General features: G+C 37.7%; 1 pseudogene; it reads left to right on the top strand.

Moving 5' to 3' along the window:
• Nucleotides 1-2,830: 2,830 nt before the first annotated feature.
• On the top strand, nucleotides 2,831-3,873 carry LOC109558409 (protoheme IX farnesyltransferase, mitochondrial pseudogene; annotated as a pseudogene).
• Nucleotides 3,874-6,675: the final 2,802 nt, after the last annotated feature.

Genomic DNA, 6,675 nt, shown 5'->3' with positions numbered 1-6,675 from the left:
GAGCTGGTGGTAGTGAAGAAATGAAAAAAAGAAATTACCTATTTATATCCATTTTTAGAGGATAATTCAAGTATTTAATATCAATTATAACACTCATTCTATAGAATGTTCTTTGCTATCTGATATATTTGTAAACTTTGATTTTCATGAGAGCAGAACATACATTTAATTTGTATTTGAACTTTCAGTGTCTAACATAGCACCTAGCCCATAGTAGGTGCAGAAAGGGATATTTTTATTGCACAATTTAAGAAGCAAAATATTTAACTGAAACTTGCCCAAGGTTACAGTCATCACTTCAAAAGGTAGAGGGAGAGAGAAAAAGAAAAGCTGTTTTCACCATAGACTTTGCTGACTCAATATTTATCCACTGTATTTATATGTTTCTCTGTATGTGTTTTTCTGTCAATTTAGTTTCATTATGCTCTGAAGATTAGATTCTACCAAAGGCAATTGAGAATTGTTCTCGCTTAATTAGGAAAGAGCTATTTGAGTCCTGATCCCCACCTTGAAAATTGTCTCACAATTGCTTTTAGAGATAGATATAAAATACATCTGAAGATCTTATTACTGTCATTTTGCTATTGTCAGTAATTACTTAACATTAGTAAAATCACTCAGTTAAGGTAAACTTGTATACAAAAGGTTGGCAATTCCCTAGACTTATCTCTCTTCTATAAATTATCTTTATTTCATGAAAATTTCTAGTCTTGTAAATATAATGTTGAACTAAATTGTTTGGGGACTTTTATTTTTCACTTTGTAATGTCACAAAAAGAAACTTATGTTTATAAATTTCTCATAACAAAGTTTTTTTTTTTTAATGCGTCACTAATTTTGTCCTTCCCACCACCCTCCATCCCCAGCTTGAAAATAAAACCTACAAAATGAAAACAAAAATCAATCTTCTTTTATTTAGGAACAAATTAAATTGCCCTTCTAAAGTAATGATTTTTACCTTAAAGCAGTGATAACTATCTTGTTGCTCTGTCAAGGCTTCTCACCTTCTTATCTTACAACAGTTAACCTTAATAATGCCTCACTTTCAAACTCTTCCTGACTTATGGCTCTTTAAGCACTTCTGTTAAGCTTGATCGTTTACTTATACTTGGTCTCTAATAGAGTCAGTGTCACTTTGAGGATTGTAACTGGATTCCACTGAAAATCAAGTTCTTCAGACACTCTGAAACTAATGTGTGTGTGTGTGTGTGTGTATGTGTTTTCTTTTCTAGTAATTGATATCCATATTAAATGGATTTTTACCATGTTATTGAATGTCTAGGCAAAATGATAGAATACCAAATTCTGATTTTTTTTTTATTTTTTGGAGAGGCGGTCATTTCATATTTGATAATACCTAGTGAAAATGTTGATAAGTATATAAATAAGAATGCATGGCCTCATAATACCAAACTTTAAAAATATATATTTTAATGTAGAAATTGCATTGTTAGAATCTGGAATTAACTTCTGTGCTTAGTCATTTTACCTGTGCGCATAGGTCAACTATTGTCCTAAGCTTTAATAATATGCCTAGTCATTAAAGAATTATGTACTACTTAGATGAATGACATTTATTTTAGAATATACCTTTTTTTTATAATTAGTAACTCCCTCCCCCAGTTGTTATGTTCCAGTTGTTATGTTTGAAAATAGGAAAAATTTTAATAGATTAGCTTTAAATTTTACAACCATCATTGATTTCATATTTATAAATGACTCCTTTAATTGTCTTATTCTGAAAAGGAAGTACCTTCCTGGTTTTATCCCTCAGGATCTTAGCTAACCAAATCAGAATAACTACGGTTTTTGTAAAGTAAGTGTTGTGTATTTTTTTTTTTTTTTTTTTGCCTAAGATTGGGTTAGCTACTTATTAAAGTCATTTGAGATCTTAAAATACCAAAAACAACAGTGAAAAAGTAAAAGTGTTAGTCACTCAGCATGTCCAACTCTTTGTGACCCCATGGACTGTAGTCCACCAGGCTCCTCTATCCATGGAATTCTCCAGGCATGAATAGAATGGGTTGTCATTCCTTTCTCCAGAGGATCTTCCCAACCCAGGGCTCCAACCTGGGTGTACTGCATTGCTGGCAGATTATTTACAGAGTCTGAGTCACAAGGAAAGCCCAAAGCAACAGCAGCACCTACATTATGTACAATGAGTACAGTATGTGTTAAGTACTGTACTAAATATTTTAAGTATTCTAACTTGTTTTATTTTCACAATAATTCTGTGAGGTAAGTAGTATAAACCTTACTAAAAGAAGAGGAAGTAAATCCTCAGAAAAGTTAATTTTCTCAATGTTACCATGACTAATAAATGGTAGATCAGGAATTCTGACTCAGATTCACTGCAGGTTACGTTTATAATTTCTGTACAGATAAGTGAAGGTTATTATGAGAAAAAATACAAATCCTAAATACAGAGAGAATATCAGAATTAGGCACAGGTTTCTTTCCATCAAGCTGAAGGAGATTATTACCTTGCTTTTATATAATAAATGGTGCAAGAATGAAAACACAGCTTCTCTTAAAGGTTGAGTAATATTTACTTTATACATTCACCATTCTTTTGATTAAGGAGAAAATCCTTTTATCAGTACATGTACAACTTTTAACTTTCAGTATGCTGCTGCTGCTGCTGCTAAGTCACTTCAGTCATGTCTGACTCTGTGCGATCCCATAGACAGCAGCCCATCAGGCTCCTCTGTCCATGGGATTTTCTAGGCAAGAGTACTGGAGTGGGATGCCATTGCCTTCTCCGAACTTTCAGTATATTGCATATTAAAAAAAAAAAAAAATAGCTCTTCCCACGAAGGGGCTGGGAAGGAAGGTGGCGGCGCCCAGCAACTGGTGAGGAGAGAGGACACGGGGCTCCCAGGGGGCGGCTGGACTCTTGCGTGATGGCCGCATCCCCGCACATCTCTCCTCACGCCTCCTGACAGGCTGGGGAGGAGGATGCATCTGGTATCTAGAAAGAAGATCCACGCGGGAGTCACCTCGTAGATTCCTGCATCTTCTCAGGAACATCAATCAGCAGTGGGTCACATTTCAACACGTTAACTTCCTCCAGCTCATGTATGTCACACAACTAAACAGAAGCCTCAAGCAGCAAATAAAACCGAAGCCAGAACCAGCAGAATCTCCCTTCCTTGAAAAAACTTCTTTGGATGAGGCCAAAGCCGAAATATGCAAGATGAGACCTCTTGAACCCCCCAGCCTGTCTCTGCCCAGAAAGCCAAATGAAAAAGCACTGATAGAACTAGAACCCACCTCAGTAATTGAGGGCTCCATAGTTCTGGGGAAAGAGATGAAAGAAGAGAAGCAGTGGAAAGAGATGTAGCTCCGTGCAGATGATTTGCCAGGAATTCTGGCCCGGCTGTCCAAAATCAAACTCACAGCCCTGGTCGTCAGCACCACCTCGGCCGGCTTCGTCCTGGCTCCAGCGCCTTTTGACTGGTCCTGTTCCTGCTTACTGCTTGCTTTTGTTGGAACAGGCCTGGCTTCCTGCGATGCCAACTCCATCAATCAGTTTTTTGAGGTTCCGTTTGATTCAAACATGAACAAGACAAAGAACAGACCTCTGGTTCTTGGACAGATCAGCCCGCTGCTCGCCTTGTCCTTCGCTACATGCTGTGTGGTTCCCGGAGTTGCCCTGCTGACCTGGGGCATGAACCCGCTCACGGGCGCCCTGGGCCTCTTCAACATTTTCCTGTACACCTTCTGCTACACCCCACTCAAGAGGGTCAGCATCGCCAACACATGGGTGGGGGCGGTCGTGGGGGCTATTCCCCCTTCATGGTCTGGACCGCCGCTACGGGCAGTCTGGATGCTGGGAACTGCTGGGAGGAAACAGGACGACATGTAGAATGAGAAGAAAGTGCCTGCAAGTCAGGAGCCAAGTGAGGCCTGTCTGCGGAGGGTAGGCCCACATCCTGAGAAGGTGTCGGGCCTGGGCCCCCACCCGCCTGGCTCAGGAGACGCAGCCCCATCAGCAGGTTCCTCCCTCCCCCAATACCAGGTCATTTCCCCCTCTTCATAGAGGACAGACTATTTTCATTAGTTTCTAATTTATTTTTATATGATCTGCTTAAATTGTTCATGCTGTCTACAATAAAACCATTGAAACGCTCAAAAACAAACAAAAACAGATACCACTGCTGGTTTATGAAAGGCATAGCAAAAAGGGTTTATAAATGTATTGGAACATGAAGATGGCAGGATGGCAGAGAGGCCTACTGTGGCAATGTTATATATAATCATTTAAATGTGTACTTAATACACGTACTGAAAAGGTACCTGACCTGCTCTGTCTGATTTCATAAGTGATTTAAAAAGATCTTTAAGTATGTATGACATCTATTTTGATTGTTCAAACTAAAACGATTTTGAAGCTTATAAAATAGATTTGAAGCCAAGGCTGGGAAATTGAAGAGTCAATTACTCATATTTAGAATTTGTTTCCTATGAAAGTCAAAGAAAAAAGGTATAAAACTAAAGAGTGAAAGTTTATGTAGTACTCTTCTGTCCATTTGTTTTCTATCACCTCACAGTCTGGATACCATACTTTACAAGAGAGCCCAGTGTAAAGAAATAAGATATATCTGCAATGAATTGGAATAGGTTGAATATTACCTTGTATCATAATCTACAGTGCTTTCTATTTTAAAGAATAGCCTTCTTTGAAGTAAGGCTCTTAAGACTCTCTCCAAGACACATATTCTATCACAATTCTCATCTCTTCTCTCTGATGACGGAGCAAATAGGTCAACTGATCTCTGCCTGTCAACTATGAATGAAAGTAACTTTGACTTGCATCTCATTCATCTTTTTGCAAGAACGTAAAAAAGAAGCTGCATGAAACTCAGCATGGGAAAGGCCACTGCCTTTCCCATGGCAAGGAATACAAAAAAACTTCCCCAATTTGGAGTTGTATTCAGTACTCTCTGAATGGCAATAAACTTTTTTTTTTTAGTTATTCAACAAAAGTGAAGCACCTCGTAAGCTGTAATATATTTTTGGTATCGTAACTTCAACTTTATTCAACAACATTTATTTACCTTGGATTTGAAGTTCATTAGGGATGATGAACACAAAACTTTTATGAAACTTTATGTAACTCCTCAGTGTAAATATTAGTATCAAGTAGGCCAAAAAGTTTGTTTGGAGTTTTCAGTAACATCTTAGAGAAAAACTTGAGCAAACTTTTTGGCCAACTCAGTATTTTTATAGTTGTTATTTATACCTGAGATTCTTTCTCCAATGGTCAGTGAAATCAAATTATGTTTTCTGAATTATGTCATGGTATAGCATAGTGTATTAAAGAGGACAAATACCGGAGGCAGCTTGCCTGAATTTGAGTTTCAGCACCATTTGATATTTGCTGAGGGGCCTTGGTCAGTTTTAATTAATTGCCCTATTCTTAGATTTCCTCAATTTTCATTCAAATATGATAGTAAGAGTACTTACCTCATAGAATTTTTACTGGAGTTAATTTTCTAGACATATGTTAAGCATTTAAAACAAGACTAACTTTAAAGTAAATGCTCTAGGAGTTTTCTAATAATAACTCCATCAGTCAGTTCAGTTCAGTCCCTCAGTCATGTCTGACTCTTTGCAACCCCATGAATCGCAGCACGCCAGGCCTCCCTGTCCATCACCAACTCCCAGAGTTCACTGCGACTCATGTCCATCGAGTCAGTGATGCCATCCAGCCATCTCATCCTCTGTCGTGCCCTTCTCCTCCTGCCCCCAATCCCTCCCATCATCAGAGTCTTTTCCAATGTGTCAACTCTTCGCATGAGGTGGCCAAAGTACTGGAGTTTCAGCTTTAGCATCATTCCTTCCAAAGAAATCCCAGGGCTGATCTCCTTGCAGTCCAAGGGATTCTCAAGAGTCTTCTCCAACACCACACTTCAAAAGCATCAATTCTTCGGTGCTCAGCTTTCTTCACAGTCCAACTCTCACATCCATACATGACCGCTGGAAAACCAAAGCCTTGACTAGACAGACCTTTGTTGGCAAAGTAATGTCTCTGCTTTTGAATATGCTATCTAGGTTGGTCAAAACTTTTCTTCCAAGGAGTAAGTGTCTTTTAATTTCATGGCTGCAGTCACCATCTGCAGTGATTAATTATACACATTTTACTGCATTATATGCATTGCTATGCATTTAACCATACATCATAAGAACTTATACACATTCAGTTATGTACTATAGACATTTGTGTATATCTAGCTACATACTGCCAATAGTCTATAGTTTTATATGTTTATATATATAAACATATAGTATTTCTAAATCTGTCTTAATAATGAAAAGGAGAATAAGAACTGGAAGCACACCCAGCATCTCTGTGGTTACGATAGTTAAGCTGAAAAGATAATTATGTTATTAAATTATTAAATTCCATTATTAAAACAAACAATGATGTTCAAAATGAATTAAAAACTTGAGCATCTGTTTGAAGTTAAGGCCTTTTACATTTGTTGCTCATAACTGTGTAGTTTCCTACTAAACGTAGGGTGAAACAGACTTTATGCAGCAGGTGAGAAAAGAAGTAAAATAAAAGGAAGAATTGAGATAGTTACTACACAGGAGATATTTGTTCCCAATAACATTTGGGAACAAATGTTATTAATAGATGAGTCTAGATTTTAAAGAGGTCAATATAAG

This window comes from Bos indicus, chromosome 5, assembly GCF_029378745.1.
Source record: "Bos indicus isolate NIAB-ARS_2022 breed Sahiwal x Tharparkar chromosome 5, NIAB-ARS_B.indTharparkar_mat_pri_1.0, whole genome shotgun sequence".
In the NCBI taxonomy this organism is placed as follows: Eukaryota; Metazoa; Chordata; class Mammalia; order Artiodactyla; family Bovidae; genus Bos; species Bos indicus.
Note: the sequence above shows the minus strand (reverse complement) of the source record. Positions and strands in the feature narration are given on the sequence as shown.